General features: G+C 38.9%; 1 protein-coding gene and 1 pseudogene across 3 annotated transcripts in view; one reads left to right on the forward strand and one right to left on the reverse strand.

The window, feature by feature from the left end:
* TPST1 (tyrosylprotein sulfotransferase 1) overlaps positions 1–23,499 on the reverse strand; it is a 105,400-nt gene that overhangs the window by 79,225 nt on the left and 2,676 nt on the right. The window contains exons 1-2 of one of the 3 annotated variants that reach the window (XM_081558087.1): positions 4,859–5,231; positions 4,400–4,469 (exon numbers count right to left, since the gene is read on the reverse strand). The exons of the other annotated variants lie outside the window; for them this stretch is intronic. The gene's annotated coding sequence lies outside the window, so the exon portion shown is untranslated. Of the gene's footprint in view, positions 1–4,399; positions 4,470–4,858; positions 5,232–23,499 lie in introns of those variants that run through there. 3 annotated transcript variants of the gene reach the window in all.
* On the forward strand, positions 14,820–15,025 carry LOC145532346 (cytochrome c oxidase subunit 7C, mitochondrial pseudogene; annotated as a pseudogene).

Here is a 23,499-nt window from a genome sequence, read left to right on the forward strand (position 1 = left end):
GACGGGGGAACCTGGTGGGCTGCCGTCTCTGGGGTCGCACAGAGTCAGACACGACTGAAGCGACTTAGCAACAGCAGCAGCGTTAGGTCATAGTTTCTTAGATACAACACCAAAAGTACAAGAGACAAAAAAAGAAGAGATAAACTAGACTTCATCAAAATTTAAAACATTTGTACTTCAAAGGATGATATCCTACAAGTGAGAGACAAACCAAAAACTGGGAGAAGATATATGCAAATCACATCTCCAGTAAGGGACTTGTATCCAGAAAATATAAAGAACTTACAATTCATCAATAAGGACAAATAACCCAATAAGAAATGGACAAAAACCCTAAATAGATGCTTCTCCAAAGAAGGTATACAAATAATTAATTAGCACATGAAAAAATGCTCAACAATGTTAGTCTTAGAAAAATGCAAATCAATACCAAAATGGGATACCACTTCAAACCCAATAAATGGCAACAATAAAAAACACAGACAGTAACAAATGAAGATATGGAGAAACTGAAACCCTCATACAATGCCAGTGGGTGGGACTGTAAATTGGTGAGGGCATAGTCACTTTAGAAAACTGTAAGGCAGTTCCCCAAAAAATTAAACATAGTTACCATACCATCCAGCAATTCCACCCAAGAGAACTGAATACATGTGTCCACAAAAAGAACTTGTACACAAATGTTCATGGCATCATTCTTCATTGCCAAAAAAGTAGCAACAACCCAAATGTCCATCAACTGATAAATAGTAAATAATATATGGTACATCCATGCAATAGAGTATTAATCAGTCATAAGAAAGAGTACTGATACATGTTACAATTTGGATGAACCTTAAAAACATTATGCTAATCGACTAAAGAAGCTCATAGAAGATCACACATTGTATGATCTCATTTATACAAAATATGCAGAAAAGGCAAACTCCTAGAGACAAAAATTAGTAGTTTCCTGGGGCTGAGGGGAAAAGGAAGATGGAAGTGACAAACATGTGGTTTCTTTTTGGGGTGATGAAAGTGCTCTAAACCCAGGTTGTGGGAAAATTTATGGTACATGGATTACATCTCAATAATACTGCTTAAAAAAGAAAGACTACACACTTATTAGGATGGCTCAAATGAAAAATTCTGACAGACAATATCAAATGCTGACACATTGCACAATGGTACATACACTATGAAAAAGAGTCTGGTAGAGTCGAATGATGTATCTGGGGAAAGAATCTAAAAAAGGGTGGATATATGCATAACTGACTCACTCTTCTGTACAGCAGAAACTAACACAACATTGTAAATCAACAATACTCCAATAAAAATTAAAGAAAAAAAGAGTCTGGTAGAGTCTAATAAATGTAAACATATACTTATCATACAGCCTAACAAGTGCACTCCTGAGTTCTATAGAAATGAAACCTACATTCCGGCTTGAGGCTCCAGAATGCTCAGTAGTTGTGGTGCCCGGGCTTAGCTGTTCCATGGCATGTGAGATCTTCCTGGACCAGGGATCAAACCTGTCCCCTGCATTGGCAGGTGGATTCTTAACCACCGGACCACCAGTAAAAATTCTACTCTGAATTCTTAAAAGAGGAATTGCTATGCCAAAGGGTGTAAGATGTGCCTGATTTTAAAACTTTTGACACATATTTTATTTACCTCTTTCTCATTACCTTGCATTCAAATCTGACAAAAATTCTGCCAGCTCTCCCCTCAAAATATAGTCAGAATCCCACCACTTAACACTTCCACTAGGACCACCCAGATTCTCCACTGGGATTTCTGAAAGGTGCCCTTACTTCTGCTCCTGCCTCCCAGAGTCTGTTCTCAACTCAACAGCCAAAGAGATCTTTCCAAAACTTAAGTCAGAACATGTCAATCTTCTGCTCAATGCCTGGAATTATCTCCCAAAATGGTCTTGAAAAGGTTTATTTGAATATATCCAACACTAAATCGCATGTTAAATTCCTCTGTCTCATTCTACTGATTCTGTCAATAGTCATCAAAGCACTGATGGAAGTCAGGCTTATAACATTATTCCAAAACAGCACTTTGCTGTTCAAAGTGAAATAATAGAGGCTTCCTCACATTAGAGGCTTAATAAGGACTCAAATGAAGGCAACTTCCTCTTCACTAAGGGACAGTTTCAGTTCAGTTCAGTTCAGTCACTCAGTCATGTCCAACTCTTTGCAACCCCATGAACCGAGCACGCCAGGCCTCCCTGTCCATCACCAACTCCCGGAGTCCACCCAAACCCATGGCCATCCAGTCAATGATGCCATCCAGCCATCTCATCCTCTGTCGTCCCCTTCTCCTCCTGCCCTCAATCTTTCCCAGCATCAGGGTCTTTTCCAATGAGTCAGCTCTTCGCATCAGGTGGCCAAAGTATTGGAGTTTCAGCTTCAACATCAGTCCTTCCAATGAACACCCAGGACTGATCTCCTTTAGGATGGACTGGTTGGATCTCCTTGCAGTCCAGGGGACTCTCAAGAGTCTTCTCCAACACCACAGTTCAAAAGCATCAATTCTTTGGCGCTCAGCTTTCTTTATAGTCCAACTCTCACATCCATACATGACCACTGGAAAAACCATAGCCTTGACTAGACTGACCTTTGTTGGCAAAGTAATGTCTCTGCTTTTTAATATGCTATCTAGGTTGGTCATAACTTTCCTTCCAAGGAGTAAGCGTCTTTTAATTTCATGGCTGCAATCACCATCTGCAGTGATTTTGGAGCCCAGAAAAATAAAGTCTGACACTGTTTCCACTGTTTCCCCATCTATCTGCCATGAAGTGATGGGACCGGATGCCATGATCTTAGTTTTCTGAATGTTGAGCTGTAAGCCAACTTTTTCACTCTCCACTTTCACTTTCATCAAGAGGCTCTTTAGTTCTTCTTCACTTTCTGCCATAAGGGTGGTGTCATCTGTATATCTGAGGTTATTGATATTTCTCCCAGCAATCTTGATTCCAGCTTGTGCTTCCTCCAGCTCGGCGTTTCTCATGATGTACTCTGCATAGAAGTTAAATAAGCAGGGTGACAATATACAGCCTTGACGTACTCCTTTTCCTATTTGGAACCAGTCTGTTGTTCCATGTCCAGTTCTAACTGTTGCTTCCTGACCTGCATACAGGTTTCTCAAGAGGCAGGACAGGTGGTCTGATATTCCCATCTCTTTCAGGATTTTCCACAGTTTATTGTGATCCACACAGTCAAAGGTTTGGGCATAGTCAATTAAGCAGAAATAGATGTTTTTCTGGTACTCTCTTCCTTTTTTGATGATCCATCGGATGTTGGCAATTTGATCTCTGGTTCCTTTGCCTTTTCTAAAACCAGCTTGAACATCTGGAAGTTCACGGTTCACGTATTGCTGAAGCCTGGCTTGGAGAATTTTGAGCATTACTGTACTAGCGTGAGATGAGTGCAGTTGTAGGGGTAAAGAAAACCCTGCCATGTATCCCAGCATGTGTCCTCACAACTTGATGGTTGAGTCAATTAACATAATTTGAGGTGAGTTTTTTTCAAGCCTTCATTTCTGTTGTATTTTAAATTGAACACTGTCTTCCCCAACACACTTAGGGGAAACAAGTATGTTCTAGCTTCCCTTCCAAATGTTCAAAAGCAAGTAAGACAGTAGTCAAAGGCCTTGTAAGAGATACGGAAAAGGAAAAGAAGAGGATTCTCGGCTTCCCCAGAAATATTCTCATTACTATTCACTAAGTTTAGGAAGCCTAAGTTCCTGTTTTTAGATGTTTCTTGACTTGAAGAATCATAGACCATGAGTGCTGAAACGGGCCTTTACGTCATTTGGTCCAAGGCCCAAGCAGCACATTCTTCTCACCACCTCTTTATATCTTACTTGTTCTTCAAAGGTCACTCTTCATTTATTGGGTATATCTTACTTACTCCAAACGATTTAAAGTCCTGAAGCTCAGAAACCTTGTCTATGTCCTGTCCCCTACCACAGCATGCTTCACAGAGCGCGAGGTCACAGTGTACACTGAGCCTTCAAAAAGCATCAGTAAACTACTCAGACTGAGAAGAAAATATCTATAGAAAAGAGACTCTGCAGAGCTGGAGGCCTCTACTCATACCTCGATACTGATTCTTCTCAATCTCTGGAAAAAAGTAGCTCTATAATTTAAGAAGAAAGTACAATACAAGCTTGTCTGATAATTACCATTACATGTTTGCCCACTGTCCGCCTGCATATGCACACACATGCACGCATACACTGGCCTCTTTCCATTTCCTAAAGTCCACATCACTGTATTTTCAGACAAGGAGGCTCAACATTTTCTCAACTGGTACATTTACAAAGCTGAGGCTGAGCTAGAAGGAAACACGAGAAAGTTCAGTCTCATTTTTATCTCCAGGAGGAAGAAAACGCATAGCAACAGACATACCTGAAAAATTACTATTAACAAGACTTCTCTTCTCCAGAAAGCCCAATGAAAGACTCCAAGAAATAAAGTTCTAGCGAAAAAGAAAAAGCTGACATTATACTTCCATACTTGGATCACTGTAAATTTAAAAAAGATTTCTAAGCAAACAGTTTCAGTCAACAAACATAGGGGAGTAAGAGAGTGGTAGTCAGCAGACCATGCCCAACACTTGGCACATACACACAGGCCCAGGAACATGTACTCATGAGCACATTCTTTACACTCTGCCTTTAAAATCTGGAAAGTAGCTATGTACTACATACAAAGATATGCTGGGTAGATTTTCCAGCAAAAGATAAATTATAGGAATGCAACAATCCCCTAAAAGCTTTCTTTCCTTTGTTAATCATTAGCTTCTTGCTTTCCATGCTTATTCATGCCAACCAATGTGGCAAACAGCAACAGCCAATGCTACCTTACCTTCTGTCCAAAGTCCAGTCCAGAGATGGTTTCTCTATTTGCTTCCAGCTTTTTAGCAAAAGGAAAAATTCATGTGTTTGAACTTGATGATTAGTAAGTGTCCAGGGGTTAATTTGAATGAGTTTTGTCATTCAGCAGAAACTTCAAATAAACCCACTGCTGTAAAACCAATCTTTATGTCAGCTCATGATGAGAGTAGCAACATAGGAACATCTTTTTCTAGCCACCCCCTGGAGACTGGCACTAAAACAAATGGTAAGAAGACTACAGTATACACAGCTGATGATCTCTGGGAGTCTACTGGGACTTTGGGAGTGTACTGGGATTTTGTTCAATAACCCATGGTCAGGAGGGAAAAAGCTGGACCTAATGCCTAGGACACAAACAGAGACAAGAGCACACGTTAAACTCAAGCATGGCATTTCTAAAGTTCAAATTCAATGAAATGATGTCTGGGAATTACTTCAAAAATATCTGAAGGCAGATGTGTGGGAAGGAGAGAAATTAGATGACTACGAGTTAATCACTGTTGAAGCTGAGCAATGGGTACTTGAGGGCTCAATATATTTCTGCATATGTTTGAAAATTTTTATAATAAAAGAGTTAAATGAAATAAAACAAAATAAAAAGTTCAAGTTACCGAGTTCTAACCTTCTTAGACTTATAAATCAGAGGGCCATGGCAGGCTAACCATTCCTATTCTAGATTCTTCACTTATGTTTACTGTCTTTTTAAGTCACCCATGAGAGGGAACACAAAGAAGAGAAAAAACAAATTTGCTCAAACTATACACTCTCATTCAGTTATTCAATTGGGCAATTTTCCCACCAACCTCTCATGTTTAGAATAGGAAACTATTCAAGTAACTACAATAGGAAAAATAGAAAAGAAGATGCCACTGAAATAATATAAAGGCAACCTAGTATATTAGTCAGAAGACTTGGGCTCTAGTCTGAAATTCATTTTATCTTAGTTATATGGAACTAGATAAATCATTGAGCATCAAGTTCCTCATTCATAAAACAGGGATAATGATAAACTCTTTTCTACATGTAATTAGAGTAGAAAGTATAAGAAGACCAAAGAGAAAATGCAAAGATAAAGGAACACTTGCAAGTTCTCTTTTCTTTCCCAGTGCTGCTGTGACCATCAGGTGAACAACATGTGAAAGGACCTCTAACAAACACAGGCCTGAGGCACCCCTCATACACTGGCTTCTGCTCATCCTCTAGTTTCATGTCTTGGCACTGCTTCCATGAAGCCTGCCCCTTTCAGGACAACCCCGCATCCATACCAGGCCCTCCACACACACCTGGCCTCTGCTCACACTGCTGCCTCCTGTGTCAAGCCCTATTCGCTTTCGTACATGCCTCCTCGGTGCTCTTTACTCATCCCCCTTCCCCTCAATGGAGAAGGAAATGGCAACCCACTCCAGTATTCTTGCCTAGGGAATCCTGTGGACAGAGGAGCCTGGTGGGCTGCAGTCTGTGGGGTCGCACAGAGTCGGACACGACTGAAGAGACTTAGCAGCAGCAGCAGCTTCCCCTCAAAATCAATTGCTCCCTCTTCTGTAACCTCAAACCTTGGTAAAAACACATTGGTTTGCACACTCGTGCACTGCATTGTGGTTAGTTTACCCCCATTAAACTATAAGCTTCCTTAGAGCACAAATTAAAACCCATTCATCACTCATGCAGCAGGTGCATTATTATCAAATAAAATATAAAGGAATTTATAGATGAATAAGCACTAGTGAAATCTTCTTTCTTAAATCTCTTTAAAATGCCTACAGAGTCATTTGAAAGAAAGCAAATGTTCAACAAATAATGTCAAAAATGAAACCAGGAACCACAAACAAATAAAACCAAAGTAATCTGGAGGCCATGAAACAATTTTGCAACCCCAGTCATTATTCCAACTGAGTTTTTTCAACTGAATCTACAAAATTCATAACAGATGGGAAAACAACTTTTCCAAGACTTTGGAAAGAACCATACAGATATTAAGGAGGTAGCAAAAATATTTTAACTGTTATGATACCAATATTAATCAATGGAACAAAATAGAAAGCCTCAAAAAACAGCCCCAACTACGTATATAAATCTTTAAACCAGTCACAAAACATTATTTAACTTATGGCATTGGTTTTTCTGGGGCTTCCCTTGTAGCTCAGTCGGTAAAGAATCTGACTGCAATGAAGGAGACCCAGGTTTGATTCCTGGGTAGGAAAGATCCTCTGAAGAAGGAAATGGCAACCCACTCCAGTATTCCTGCCTGGAGTACCCCATGGACAGAGGAGCCTGGCAGGCTACAGTCCATGAGGTCGCAAGAGTTGGACACGACTTAGCGACTAAACCACCAGCACCATTGGTTTTTCCAGTAGTCATATACAGATGTGAGAGTTGGACCACAAAGAAGGCCAAGCACCAAAGAGCTGATGCTTTCAAACTGGAGAAGTGCTAGAGAAGACTGTTGAGAGTCCCCTGAACTGCAAGGAGAGCAAACCAGTCAATCCTAAAGGAAATCAACCCTGAATATTCATTGGAAGGACTGCTGCTGAAGCTCCAATACTTTGGTCACCTGATGCAAAGAGCCGATTCACTGGAAAAGACCCTGATGCTTGGAAAGATTGAAGGAGAAGCGGGCAGCAGACGATGAGATGCATCATCAACTCAATGAACATGAATTTGAGCAAACTCCAGGAGATAGTGGAGGACAGAGGAGCCTGGCGTGCTCCAGTCCATAGGGTCACAAAGAGTCAGAACACAATGACTGAACAACAAAGAACAACTGCGTACCCTCAACCACACTCTTACACTCACCCAGCTTCATCTATGGCCACCCCCTATTTATTTTCTGATGCCTCACAAATCTATATGCAGCCAAAACTTCTATGCTAAATCCCAAGAACTGACCATTCAAAAACCAAGGGATAAACTCTATCTGTATGTTTCACTGGGCCTGTCAAATTCAAAGAACACCAAATGGAACATATCTTCTCTAGTAAATCAATCTTCCTCTTCAGTTTTCTCTACTGGTAAATGAACCACTTCCTCCCAAATGCACAAGCTAAAAATCTGGGAGCCTTTTTGTAGCTTCTTCCTTAATCTCTTCATACACAGCAGGTAAAGTCCTGTCAATTCTTCCTCCTTTATAGCTCTTGAATCTTTTCTTCTCCCTTTTCTTCCCTTGCTCGTATGGCTTTAATTCTCATCCTCATCTTATTCTCAAGGATAACTCCACAGCCTACTGACTAGTACTCTCTGACTTCCTTTAATCAGTTCATTCACTATCCTGTTTCAGGAGAGATCTCTCTAAAATGTAAATAAACTTATGACACTCCCCTGCTTAAAACTCTTCAATGGCTTTCTACTTCTTTCAGAAAAAAATCCTCACCATAACATAAGGCCCTTTATGATCTAGTCCTAACCTGCCCCTCAGCCTCTGCTTTTACTACTCCATATCATCAACACCCCTAACACACACACACTCTCTCTCTCTCTCTCTCACCCAACGCTGCTTTCATCTTGAACAACCTGAAGCACCATTTACGACTCCCACTCACCCTTCAGTATTCAGTTTCAATACTCTCTCTTCTAGGAAGCTTTCCTGACAGCTCTCTGCTTCATAGGACACAGGGGTCCTTCCTAGTGCCCTTGTACTTACCCATATCTTATTTCTTCTTATGTAATTTGTCTTTTTTCAGTAAACTGTGAACTCCTTGAAAGTAGGGACTTTTGAATGAGTTAACGGATTCTTGATTGCCAATAAGTTAATGTAACTAGATTCTATGAGTGTAATTAGTTGTAAAGATACTGACTACATCTTTATCCTACCTGCATACTGAGCATCAATAGATAAGTGTTGCGTGAACCCACTAAACTTTTTTTCTCACTAAAATCCCAGACAGCTAGCACTTCACTATAATTACACTATAATTAGAATATTAATCTGTCTTTCTCCCTGATTCCAATGTGAAAATACGGTTTGACTCTATTCAGAAAGACTGAAGTGCAAAGTTCACTTCTTGTTTTTCCCCCTCTGGCCCTTGCTCTTCTAATCTATTTTCTTTATTGATCAGTCTATTTCATCTGCCTCTATCATTTCATACTCTCACTGATGAATAAATCAGAATCTTACTTTTTTTTGTACTCTCTTAGTTTCACTGCAACAAACCAGAAGATAAAGTAACACTTCTGTCCCAGAATCTTTTTACATACAAGGAAACTGAAGCTCAGAAAGAATAAGCAACTCATTTAAGGTATCAATACCTGGCAAACCAAGCTGGAACCCAGGCCTGGCTCTAAAACTATGATGACAATTCCATGGTACTTCCCTAGGCTTGGCATGAACAAAAAGCAACACAGGCAACATGAATATGCAAACAAAGTGAACTTAAAACTCTGGTAGTGTTATAAGGCTTTCATTAGCCTATGGTTTAAAACATGCACCTAGCTTTTGAATTATCCTATTTCAGTCATCTCAGATCTAATTAAAATGACAGAAGAAAACTCTAAATCCATGTATGCATTCTGCTTTATTTGCATAAATGAATACCATGCATTTTTGCACACTTTCTGCAAGCCCCTGATGACTTCATCAAGATGGGATCAAGAATGGAGAGCTAGATCTGGTCCTAAGAGATAACAGACATACATGAAAGGCAAAAACTAGCAGGTCAAGTAGCCCTACAATTCCTGTGTTTTTCTGCAGTTTAGTTTTTCTTCAGCACAATCACTCTCAAATGTAAATAAATCCCTACTTCTGTCAAGAGAAATTATGTGTCTGACACAAAGTTACTCAGAGCTGGAATTCTGCGACCTTCTTCATAAAAATTTGGGTATCAAATCTTTGATTAGAAATCACTATTAAAATAATTTCTATGAGAAAAAACGGAATTTTGCCTTTATACTCTTACATTCCTGTACCTTACTAAAGATTATATAGTATAGTGTGTGGTTGGTATATTTTTCCAGAGTAGACCTCTTCCTTCAGTTCAATAATAAATGAATAAAATGCAATTCCCAGTAACAATACCCAAAATGTGGAGTATTCTTGCTATAAAATAAATATTTACTGAGCATATAAATGAGTATGATTCATCATTTGCCTTCAAAGAACTAGCATTTAGCAGGGGGGTGGAAAAGACAAGAAACTAGGATGCATACTCTCTCTCTATATATATATATGATGGAATTATAAGATCATACAAAAGATGTGAAAAAATACAAGTTTTCCAAGAAAGGATCACATCCATGGGCTCATAAATGAATCTTAGAAGATAAACAGAACTCCCACTGTGGGAGTGATGGAAGAAAGAGTGTTTTGAGCAGAGAAAATAAGATAATAAGAAGCCTCAAACTAGAAAAGGATAGCACGTATTCAGAAAATAATAAGTAGTCAGCTTAACCAGAGTGCAGGAAAATAAAAGCAAACAGGAAAAACAAAAATGTATTGTCTCGAAGTTATCAGTAACCTAAAAAATGTGCTAAAACTAACGTATGAAACACTTCTATGACATAAATGTAAGAAAAGGCTAAAGGTAACACATCCAGCATGGCAGAGGAAGGACCTCTAAAAGCGTGATCTTCAATAAGATTGATGAGAACGCTGGCACAAATGGTCAAAACCAACTTTTTCAGAAATCTGAAAACTAACCAAAAGCTTGCAACAATTTAAAAAACATTTATTCATGAAAAGCAGCTGACTTTCAGTACGCAGAGCAAGCTTTATGGCGTTTCAATTTGCCCTATTTCCCTCTTCCCAGCTCCATGGAAGCCTAGGAAACCAACAACCAGTAAACATGGTAGCTGTGAATAACAGCAGCCCAGAAGCCACTTAAGGAGCAGAAGAGGTTAGCAGCTCCCTTCAAAACCACATCTCTAAAGAACTGTACTACTTAGGGCCTCCCTGGTGGCTCAGTGGTAAAGAATCCACCTGCCAACGCAGGAGACACAGGTTCCATCACTGGTCTAGGGAGATCCCACATGCTATGGAGCAACTAAGCCCTTGTGCCACAACAGCCGAACCTGCCCCCTAGAGGCTGGGAGCTGCAACTACTGAAGCCCAAGGGCTCTAAAGCCTGTGTTTTGCCCCAAGAGAAACCACTGCATGAGAAGCCAGAGCACCACAACTCGACAGTAGCGCCCACTTGCCACAACTAGAGAAAAGCCTGCACAGCAACTAAGATCCAGTACAGCCAAAAATAAATAAAATTATTTAAAAAAAGAATTGCATTACTTAACCTGTCCAGCAGCTCACTGGAAAAACTCCATTCTCAGGGCTTATCCTTATTGGACCTGAATCAGAGCACCCTCAATGTGAACAATCCTATCCCAGGGCATTTGTTAAAATAATCAGAGACAATTTTTTTAATGCCACAACTGTCTGCAGTGGCAACAACAACTGGGGCAATACATTGATTCAAAAACTTAAAAGGAAAAACTGAGCAAAGAGATGTACATAGAAGGTTCAGAAAAGCTTCAACATATTTTTAGGAATCTGGAAGGCATGTACATACCCAGGAAAGGCCTAGGAAGGCCCTATTCTCTCACCTCTGTCTGATCTTGATGTTCTAAAGCAGAAAGTAAAGGTTAAGGCACAATGTAAACTGCTGGTGCATGAAGGGAGCCACAACACACAGACAGACATACACACACACACAGAGCCCCTCCACAAGGCTGGGGGACTTAAGGGTTGAAGACATTTAAGGAAATCTGCCCAATCATTTGCTAACCACTAAGCAAATCAAGCAGAGATTTCAGTGGTTACACAGAACAAAGAGTACAGAGTTAACAGAACTAGTCCAAAAAAGTAACAAAGCAAACAGCAAAAACAACAAACCCCTGGGAGAGAGGGTGATTTCCAGAGTAGCTGCATTACAATATTTAAAATGTCCATTTTTCAGCAAAAACCATGAAGGACACGCCAAAACAAGAGAGTACCACCCAAACACAGGGGGATAATGGCAGTCAATAAAAACTATCCCCAAGGAAGCCCAATATTAGACTTAGTAGATAAGGAGTTTAAATCAGCTATTAATCAGCTATTGTAAATACATTCAAAGAATTAAAGGAGAGCATGTCTAAAGAATTAAAAGGAATTATGAAAATGATTCCTCACCAAACAGAGAGTATCAATAGAGATAAAAATTATTCTTTAAAAAAAGAAGCAAGTAGAAATTCTGGAGTTGAAAAGTACAATAATTAAAATGAAAAATTCAGTAGAGGGGCTCCACAGTAGATTTAAGCTAGCTGAAGAATCTGCAAACTTCAAGAGAGATCAATTTTCCAGTCTGAATAACAGAAAGAAGAATGAACAAAAATGAATTCAGCCTCAGATCTGTGGGATATCATCAAGCATACAAACATATGCCAAAGTCTCAGAAGAGACAAAAAGCAGAAAAAATCAGACTTATAGAAATAGCTGAAAACACCCTAAATTCAGTCAAAAATATTAATCTTTAAACATCAAGTAGGATAAATTGAAGAGATGTAGAGCTAAACACATTATAATCAAATTGTCAGAAGCCAAAAACAGGATATTGAAGATACCAAGAAAAAAGTGACTCACTGCATTCAAAATCCTCAGTAAGATAATGAGCTGACCTCTCAGTCAGAACCACAGAGGCCAGAGACAGTGGGATGACATATTCACAGTGCTAAACGACAAAGAATATCAATCAAAAATTCTATATCCAGTAAAACTACCCTTCAAAAATGGAGGAGAAACTAAGACATTCCCAGTAAACAAAACTGAAAGAATTCAATGCTAAAAGGGCTGCTTCCTTTCCTTAAAAATACATTTTTAAGGAAAAAAATAGATTTCTTCCTATATGAGAAATAAAGGGAGTCCTTAATGCTGAAATGAAAAGACACTAGACAGTAACCCAAATCCACATGAAGAAATAAGCACTAATAAAGGTAACTACACAGATAAATACAAAAGACAGTAAACATATTTTTGCTTGTAACTTATTTTTTATATGAAAGAAGACAACTGCATTAAGCAATAACTATAAAACTGTTGACAGGATTCTAATGCAAAGTATGCAGCTTGACAATAAGAATACAAAGAGCGAGCAAATGAGCAGAACTCTATTAAAACAAAGTTTTTGCATACCATTGAAATTAAATTGATATTAATCCAAAGTAGATTGCTCTCTAAGACATTAACTGTAATCTCCAGAAAAATAAAGACTATTATAATGAAAGAAATAAGCTAATGAAAACATATACTGGAAAATATTTAATACAAAAAAATTTAATCCTGTCAACAGTTTTATAGTTATTGTTTTATGCAGTTGTCTTCTTTCATATAGAAAATAATTTACAAGCAAAAATATGTTTACTGTCTTTTGCATTCATCTGTGTAGTTACCTTTATTAGTGCTTATTTCTTCCTGTGGATTTGGGTTACTGTCTAGTGTCTTTTCATTTCAGCATTGAGGACTCCCTTTATTTCTTGTATAGGAATAGGAGGAATAGAGAAACTAAAAAGAATACATAGAAAACAAATAGCAAAATAGAAGACATATTCGATTGGCCAGGGCTTCCATGGTGGCTCAGACAGTAAAGAATCTGCCTGCAATGTGGGTGACCTGGGTTCAATTCCTGGGTTGGGAAGATCCCCTGGAAGAGGGCATGGCAACTCACTCCAGTATTCTTGCCTGGAGAATCCCCATGGACAGAGAAGACTGGCGGGCTATCGTCCATGGGGTCACAGAGAGTCAAACATGACTCAGCAACCAAGTACAGCACATTCAGTTGGCCAAAAAGTTCACTGGATTTTTCCATAAGATGTTACAGGAAACCTGAATGAACTTTTTGGTCAACCCAATTAAGTCCTAATATACCAGTAATCACATTAAATGTAAATGGATTAAACATAGGAGAAGGCAATGGCACCCCACTCCAGTACTCTTGCCTGGAAAATCCCATGGACGGAGGAGCCTGGTAAGCTGCAGTCCATGGGGTTGCTAAGAGTCGGACACGACTGAGCAACTTCACTTTCACTTTTCACTTTCATGCATTGGAGAAGGAAATGGCAACCCACTCCAGTGTTCTTGCCTGGAGAATCCCAGGGACGGGGGAGCCTGGTGGGCTGCCGTCTATGGGGTTGCACAGAGTCGGACACGACTGAAGTGACTTAGCAGCAGCAGCAGCAGCAGCTCAAGAGGTGAGGATTGGCAGAATGGATCAAAACAGAAATAAAAAACAATTTAAAAAAATCCAGATATATGCTTTCTACAAGACATACTTGTAGAAAGTATGTCAACATATTAGGTACATATGTAATCACATATGCACCTAACAACAGAAACCCCAAATATAAGAAGCAACAACTACAAACTGACAGAACTGAAAGGAGAAATAGACAATTCAATAATAATAGTTAGAGACTTCAATACTCTACTTTCAATATGGATAACCTACCAGACAAAGGATTCGCAAGGAACCAGAAGACTTGAAAACTCAAGTCAACTAGATATAGCAAACATCTATAAAACAGTCCAAACAACAATTGCAGAATATATTTTGTTTTCAAGTGCACACGTAATATTCTCTAAAACAGGCCATAAAAGAAGTCTTGGTAAATTTAAAGGTTTGGAATCACACAAAGTATATTCTCCAACAATAATGGAATGAAACTGGAAAACAAGAGCAGAAAAAAAGCTTAGGAAATTCACACAAAGATGTGAAAATAAACACTACTCCCCTAAATAACCAATGAGCCAAAGAAGAAATCGTAAGGAAAGTTAGAAAATACTTGGAGATAAAAACACAAAACTTATGGTATGTAACAAAAGCAGCAAGAGCCACGCTATGAGAAAATTTATAGCTGTAAACACCTGTAGTTAAAAAAAAAAACCTCTCAACTCAGGGGAACAAGGTCGTGAGGAAAGGAGCACATGGTGTGCCGCTGTCATTTCTTGTGCCTTCAGTCTCTGCGCCTTTTGCACTATGTCGGGACACAGCGTCCAGAGGTTCACAATCTTTGTGGTCTGCAGGAGCCACTAGGAGGAAAGTCCAGGGAAGAATATACCATTTTCAGTGGAAAACAAGTGGAAGTTACTAGCATGACTTTGTACTCTGGGTCTGGATTTGCTGCACTTTTCTTTATAGTAAGACATTAACTGCTTAAAAAATTATCCATGAGATGGATATGAAGAGGATCATTTTAAGAGCTGCGATCTCTGAAAAAAGGATCAAAAACTTGAACTCAGTAGCCTCATTATGTTTGTAAGTAAACTTACAGCATAAAAAAAGATCTCAAGTTAGCATGTTATACATCTTAAACTTATACAATGTTATATAAATTATATCTCAATTTTTAACTTTTAAATTTTAAAAATTAAAAAGATCTCAAATCAACAACCTAACTGTCCACTTCAAGAAATCAGTAAAAGAACAAACTAAATCCAAAGCCAGAAGGAAATAATTAGTGAAATAAATACAGTAGAGAATAAAAGAATAGAGAAAATCAACAAAATAAAAGGTTGGTTTTTTGGAAAGATCAGAAGAATTGACAATCACTTAGCTAGACTGAACAAGAACAAAAGAGAGAAGATCCAAAACTAAAACCAGTAAATTACTACCAACTTTATATAAATGATTATAAAGAGCTATAGGGAATACTATAAAAAAACTATAAAAAATTACAAAACCTACATGAAATCGACAAATTTCTAGAAAACACAGACTACTAAAATTAACTCACAAAGAAGTAATCTGAATAAAGCTATAACAAGTAAAGAAATTGAATTAGCAAACAAAACTTCCCGCAAAGAAAAGTCCAGGACCAGATGGCTTCACTGGTGAATGCTATGAAACATTAAGAATGAACACCAACCCATAAATTCTTCCAAAATATAGAAAAGATAGGAACACTTTCCAACTCATTCTGTGAAGCCAGTTTTCCCTGATTCCAAAACCAGATGAAGACAATACAAGAAAACTATAAACAAATATTTACTATATAAATGTAAAAATCTTCAACAAAATAGCAGCAAACCAATCCAGCAACACATATAAAGGATCACACACCATGACCAAGTGTGGTATATCCCATGTGTGTAAAGCTGACTCAACATATGAAAATCAATTAATGTCACACACCATTATTAATAGAATAAAAGACCAAAAACCACCTGATAAATCTCAATAGGCACTGAAGAAGCATTTGACAAAATCTAACACTCTTTTGGGCTTCCCTCATAGCTCAGTTGGTAAAGAATCTGCCTGCAGTACAGGAGACCCGGGTTCAATTCCTGGGTCAGGAAGATCCCCTGGAGAAGGAAATGGCAACCCAGTATTCTTGCCTGGAGAATCCCATGGACAGAGGGGCCTGGCAGGCCACAGTCCATAGGGTCACAAGAGTCGGGCATGACTTAGTGACTAAATCACCACCACAATACTCTTTCACCATAAACACAATGAATAAGCTAGAAATAGAAGAGGACATCATCAACTTGAAAAAGGACAACTAAGGAAATCCATAGATAACTTCACATTTAACAATTCCCCCTAAGATCAGGACCAAGACAAGATGTACACTCTCACCATTTCTAATAGTATTATACAGGAAATTTTAGCCAGGGCAATTAGGCAAGAAAAAGAAAGCAATCCAGATTGGAAGGAAGAAGTAAGACTATCTCTCTTCAGAGAATATATATCATATATATAAAGTTCTAATAAAACACTAAAAAACTATCAGAACTGTTACATGAGTTTGTTATGATTTTAAGATACTTGACTAATATAAAGAATTCAATTATATTTCTACATATTATCATTGACAATCCAAAAACAAAATTAACAAAAGACTTCCACTCACAATAGCACCAAAAGAATGAAACATTAAGAAATACACACAGGGAACTCTGCTCAGTGTTATGTGGCATCCTGGATGGGAGGGAGTTTGGGGGAGAATGGATACATGTACATGTATGGTTGAGTCCCTTTGTTGTTCACCTGAAACTATCACAACATTGTTAATTGACTATACTCCAACACAAAACAAAAATTAAAAAAAAAAGAAAAACTAGAAAGTGGATTAAAAATACATGTATGTAATGACTAATCTCTTAGTTTAAAAAAAATGAAACAAACAAAAGAAAAATACATTTAACCAAAAAAATGCAAAACTTATACACTAAAAAATAGAAAACGCTTTTGAAGTAAATTAAAGATGATCTAAATGAGTGAAAAGTCATTACACACTCATGAGTTAGAAGACTAATAAGAATTAAGAAGCCAACGTTCCCCAAACTGTTCAATGCAATCTCTATCAAACTTCCAATCAGACAACGGTGCCAAGACAAATCAAAGAGTAAGAGTATTTTTACAACATATGGTGCTAAAACAACTGAATATCTATAAGCAAAAAATGAGGGTGGACCCCTATCTCATACCTTATACAAAATTCACAAAGATGGATTAAAGATCTAAATGTAAGAGCTGAAACTATGAAACTCCTGGAAGAAAACATAGGAGTAGATTCGCATGACTTTGAACAGGCACTGGTTTCTTAAATACAAAACACAAAACACAAGCAACAAAAGAAAAACAAGACAAATTGGACTTAATCAAAATTTAAAACCTTTATGCCATCAAGAAAGTGAAGACACCTACAGAATGGGAGATTTATATCTGTTAATCATATCTGATAAGGGTCTAGTATCCAGAATATATAAAGAAACCTTACAATTCAGAAAGACAAATAACTCAATCTGAAAATGGACAAAGAACAGAGATTTCTCCAAAGATACACAAATAGCCAAAAAACACATGAAAAGTGGCTCAACATCTTTAACCATCAGGGAAATGCAACCAAAACCACAACGAGATATTACTTCACATGTATTAGGATAGCTAGAATACGAAGGTCAGATAATAACAAGTTTTGGCAAGGAGGTAGAAAAATTGGAACCCTCATACACTGCTAACAGAAATGTAAAACAGAGTAGCCATTTTGGAAAACAGTCTAGCAGTTGCTCAAGATATTAGACCTACAGTTCTAGAGTTATATGACCCAGCAATTCCACCCATAGGTGTATATCCAAGAGAAATGAAACATGAGCACCCAAAAATTTGTACACAGATGTTCACAGCAGCATTAGTCATAACAGTCACAATGTACAAATACCCAAACACCCATCAACTGATTAATATATAAATGTGGTCTACACATAAAACAATATTATTCAGCAAGAAAAAGAAATAAAATACTGATACATTCTACAACATGGAAGAACCATGAAGACATGCAAAGTGAAAGAAACCAATAACAAAGGACTACATGTCATATGATTACACTCATATGAAACGTCCAGAACAAGCAAATCTATAGAGAGAGAAAACGCATTAGCAGTTGCCAAGGGACAGGGATTAGATTTGATAGAGTGCCTGAAGAACTATGGATGGAGGTTCGTGACATTGTACAACAGGAGGCGGTGATAAAGACCATCCTCAAGAAAAAGAAATGCAAAAAGGAAAAACAGTTGTCTGAGGAAGCTTTACAAATAGCTGAGAAAAGACGAGAAGCTAAAGGCAAAGGAGAAAAGAAAGATATACCCATCTGAATGCAGAGTTCCACAGAATAGCAAGGAGAGATAAGAAAGCCTTCCCCAGTGATCAATGCAAAGAAATAGAGGAAAACAATAGAATGGGAAAGACTAGAGATCTCTTCAAGAAAATTAGAGATACCAAGGGAACACTTCATGCAAAGATGGGCTCAATAAACACAGAAACACTATGGACCTAACAGAAGTAGAAGATATTAAGAAGAGGTGGCAAGAATACACAGAACAATTATACAGAAAAGATCTTCATGACCCAGATAATCATGATGGTGTGATCCCTTACCTAGAGCCAGACATCCTGGAATGTGAAGTCAAGTGGGCCATAGGAAGCATCACTACCAACGAAGCTAATGGAGATGATGCAATTCCAGTTGGGCTATTTCAAATCTTAAAAGATGATGCTGTGAAAGTGCTACACTCAATATGCCAGAAAATTTGGAAAACTCAGCAGTGGCCACAGGACTTGAAAATAGTCAGTTTTCATTCCAATCCCAAAGAAAGGCAATGCCAAAGAATGTTCAAACTACCACACAATTGCACTCATCTCACATGCTAGCAAAGTAATGCCCAAAATTCTCCAAGCAAGGCTTCAACAGTACGTGAACTGAGAACTTCCACATGTACAAGCTGGATTTAGAAAAGGCAGAGAACCAGAGATCAAACTGTCAACATCTGCTGCATCACAAAAAAAGCAAGAGAGTTCCAGAAAAACATCTACTTCTGCTTTATTGGCTATGCCAAAGCCTTTGACTGTGTGGATCACAACAAACGGTGGAAAATTCTTCAAAAGATGGGAATACCAGACCACCTGACCTGCCTCCTGAGAAATCTGTATGCAGGTCAAGTAGCAACAGCTAGAACCAGACATGGAACAACGGACTGGTTCCAAATTGGGGAAGGAGTACGTTAAGGCTGTATATTGTCACCCTGTTTATTACATCATGCGAAATGCCAGGCTGGATCAAGCACAAGCTGGAATCAAGATAGCCGGGAGAAATATCGATAACCTCAGATATGCAGATGACACCACCCTTACGGCAGAAAGAGACAAAGAACTAAAGAGCCTCTTTATGAAAGTGAAAGAGAAGAGTGAAAAAGCTGGCTTAAAACTCAACATTCAAAAAACTAAGATCACGGCATCCGGTCCTATCACTTCATGGGAAACAGATGGGGAAACAATGGAAACAGTGACAGACTTTATTTTCTTGGGCTCGAAAATCACTGCAGATGGTGACTGCAGCCATGAAGTTAAAACACGCTTGCTCCTTGGAAGAAAAGCTATGACCAATCTAGACAGCATATCAAAAAGCAGAGACATTACTTTGCTGACGAAGGTCCGTCTAGTCAAAGCTATGGTTTCTCCAGTAGTCACTTATGGATGTGAGAGTTGGACCAAAAAGAAATCTGAGCACCAAAGAATTGATGCTTTTGAACTGTGGTGTTGGAGAAGACTCTTGAGAGTCCCTTGGACTGCAAGGAGATCCAACCAGTCCATTCTACAGGAAATCAGTCCTATTCATTGGAAGGACTGATGCTGAAACTCCAATACTTTGGCCACCTGATACAAAGAACCGACTCACTGGAAAAGACCCTGATGCTGGGAAAGATTGAAGGCAAGAGGAGAAGGGGACAATAGAAGATGAGATGGTTGGATGGCATCACCAACTTGATGGACATGAGTTTGAGCAAGTTCCAGGCGTTGGTGATGAACAGGGAAACCTGGAGTGCTGCAGTCCATGAGGTCGCAAAGAGTCAGACACAACTGAGCAACTGAACTAAACTGAGAGAATGACAAGTGGGAGTTGGAAGTGACAGGTAAGGAGTGCACAGTTTCTTGCAAATGTTCTAAAATTGATTGTAATAAGGTTTGCACAGGACTTCACTGGTGCCTCAGTGCTAAAGAATCTGTCTGCCAATGCAAGAGATGCAGGTTTGATCCCTGGGTCAAGAAGATCCCCTGGAGAAGGAAATGGCAACCAACTCTGGTATTCTTGCCTGGGAAATCCCATGGACAGAGGAACCTGACAGGCTATAGTCCGTGGGACTGTAAAAGAATCTGGCACAACTATTGCAACTAAACAACAACAACTAAAATATACTAAACATACTAAAAAAAGTTATACCTTAAATGGGCAAATGTATGATATGTGAATGATAGCTCAATAAAGCTGCTACCAAAAATAAAAGAAAGTACGCTGAACCCTATGCATGAAACTTTTTAGGGCAACTGCTACTAAAACAGAAGACTTTTCTTTTTATTGAAGGGTAACTGACTTACATTACTATATTAATTTTATGTGTACAACATAGTGATTTAATATTTTTAAACATTACAAAATGGTCACTACCATAAGTCTAGTTACCACCTGTCACCATACAAAGTTCTTACAATATTTAACTATATTCCCTATGCTGCATATTACATCCCCAAGATTTATTTTATAACTAGTAGTAACTCTTAATCTCCCTCACCTATAAAAGATTTAAATAGGATCCAGAGTCTCCTAACAAAATATCACAAAGGTCCAGGATACAATCAAAAGTCACTGATCAAAAGCCAGTGTAAAAGTGTGTTGTTAAATTTAACCCAGGAAACAACAGAGTCTCAGTTTCCCTGAAACCTCTTAATAGCGTTATAGAATGCCTCTCAGAATTTTGTTGTTCAGTCGCTCAGCCGTGTCCAACTCTTTGTGACCCCATGGACTGCAGCATGCCAGGTTTCCCTGTCCTTCACTGTCTCCCGGAGTTTGCTCAAACTCATGTCCATCAAGTCGGTGATGCCATCCAACCATCCCGTCCTCCGTCATCCCCTTCTCCTCCGCCTTCTCCTTCCTAGCATCAGGGTCTTTTCCAATGAGGTTCTTTGTATCAGGTGACCAAAGTATTGGAGCTTCAGCATCAGTTCTTCCAATGAATATTTATGGTTAATTTCCTTTAGGATAGACTGGTTGGATGTCCTTGCAGCCCAAGGGACTCTCAAGAGTCTTCTCCAACACCACAGTTCAAAAGCATCAATTCTTCAGTGCTCAGCCTTTTTTATGGTCCAACTCTCACATCTGTCATGACTACTGGGAAAACCATAGCTTTGACTAGACAAACCTTTGTTGGCAAAGTGATGTCTCTGCTTTTTAATACGCCGACTAGATTTGTCATAGCTTTTCTTCCAAGGAGCAAGCATCTTTTAAGTTCATGGTTGCAGTCCACAGTGACTTTGGAGCCAAAGAAAATAAAACCTGTCACTGTTTTCATTGTTTACTCAATATGTAAAGGTAAGTAATGAGCATTCCTGAATTCTGTGAGCCTTTACAGCAAATTTCACACCTGCAGAGGGGGTTGTGAGAAGCCTCAATTTATAGCCAATCGGTTTCAAGTACAGGTCACAACCTAGGACCTGGGATTGGTCTGAAGTTGAGAGGAATCTTGTGAGACTGAGTCCTTAATCTATGGGGTCTGCACTAAATCCAGGTGTTCAGTTCAGTTCAGTTCAGTCGCTCAGTCATGTCCGACTCTTTGTGACCCCATGAATCGCAGCACGCCAGGCCTCCCTGTCCATCACCAACTCCCGGAGTCTACCCAAACCCATGTCCATCGAGTTGGTGATGCCATCCAGCCATCTCATCCTCTGTCATCCCCTTCTCCTCCTGCCCTCAATCCTTCCCAGCATTAGGGTCTTTTCCAATGAGTCAACTCTTCACATGAGGTGGCCAAAGTATTGGAGTTTCAACTTCAACATCAGTCCTTCCAATGAACACCCAGGACTGATCTCCTTTAGGATGGACTGGTTGGATCTTCTTGCAGTCCAAGGGACTCTGAAGACTCTTCTCCAACACCACAGTTCAAAACCATCAATTCTTCGGCACTCAGCTTTCTTCACTGTCCAACTCTCACATCCATACACAACTACTGGAAAAACCATAGCCTTGACTAGACGGACCTTTGTTGGCAAAGTAATGTCTCTGCTTTTTAAAATGCCACCTAGGTTGGTCATAACCTTCCTTCCAAGGATTAAGCTGCAATACCATCTGCAGTGATTCTGGAGCCCCTAAAAATAACGTCAGCCACTGTTTCCACTGTTTCCCCACCTATTTGCCATGAAGTGATAGGACCGGATACCATGATCTTAGTTTTCTGAATGTTGAGCTTTAAGCCAACTTTTTCACTCTCCTCTTTCACTTTCATCAAGAGGCTCTTTAGTTCTTCTTCACTTTCTACCATAAGGGTGGTGTCATCTGCATATCTGAGGTTATTGATATTTCTCCCGGCAATCTTGATTCCAGCTTGTGCTTCATCCAGCCCAGCATTTCTCATGATGTACTCTGCATATAAGTTAAATAAGCAGGGTGACAATATACAGCCTTGACATACTCCTTTCCTGATTTGGAACCAGTCTGTTGTTCCATGTCCAGTTCTAACTGTTGCTTCCTGACCTGCATACAGGTTTCTCAAGAGACAGGTCAGATAATTAAGTTAAAAGTGTATAATACTCAGTTGCTGTCTGGAGAGTTGGAGAACTATTTAACATGAGGGAAAAACCTACATATTTGGCATCAGAAGTGCCGTGAATAGTGTAAGAAACAATAATTTACCTTTGGGCATAATCACAGACCTCAAGGAAATCCTAGTTATGAGAAAAATGGGCCCATGGGAAATGATTTAAATAAAATCTTGGGGATAGGATGAGAGGTGGGAAGAAGGCTCAAGAGGAAAGGGATATATAAACATAAAATTATGACTGACTCACCTTGTTGTATGGCAGAAACTCACAATATTGTAAAGAAATTATCCTCCAATTAAAAAAAAATTTTCTCATGTGATAAGTACTTTAACAGGTAAATGTACAAAGTCAGGGAAGTAACCATGCCAACAAAAGTGACATTTATGTTGATTTTTAAAGGATGAGTTAAATGCTATATATAGCTCCTCACCATTCTCAGTCCCTCTTAGAGCTCTCAAGCCAGTTCTCAGCCCTTGCTGCCTATTACTGCTGCATGAGAATGATTTTTTAAATGAAAAGGTCTGGCCCCACAGCAGACCAAGACTCAGAATCTCTATGGAGGCCT

Source organism: Giraffa tippelskirchi, chromosome 13 (genome assembly GCF_054371585.1).
Source record: "Giraffa tippelskirchi isolate mGirTip1 chromosome 13, T2T-mGirTip1v1.2.pri, whole genome shotgun sequence".
NCBI classification, from domain to species: Eukaryota; Metazoa; Chordata; class Mammalia; order Artiodactyla; family Giraffidae; genus Giraffa; species Giraffa tippelskirchi.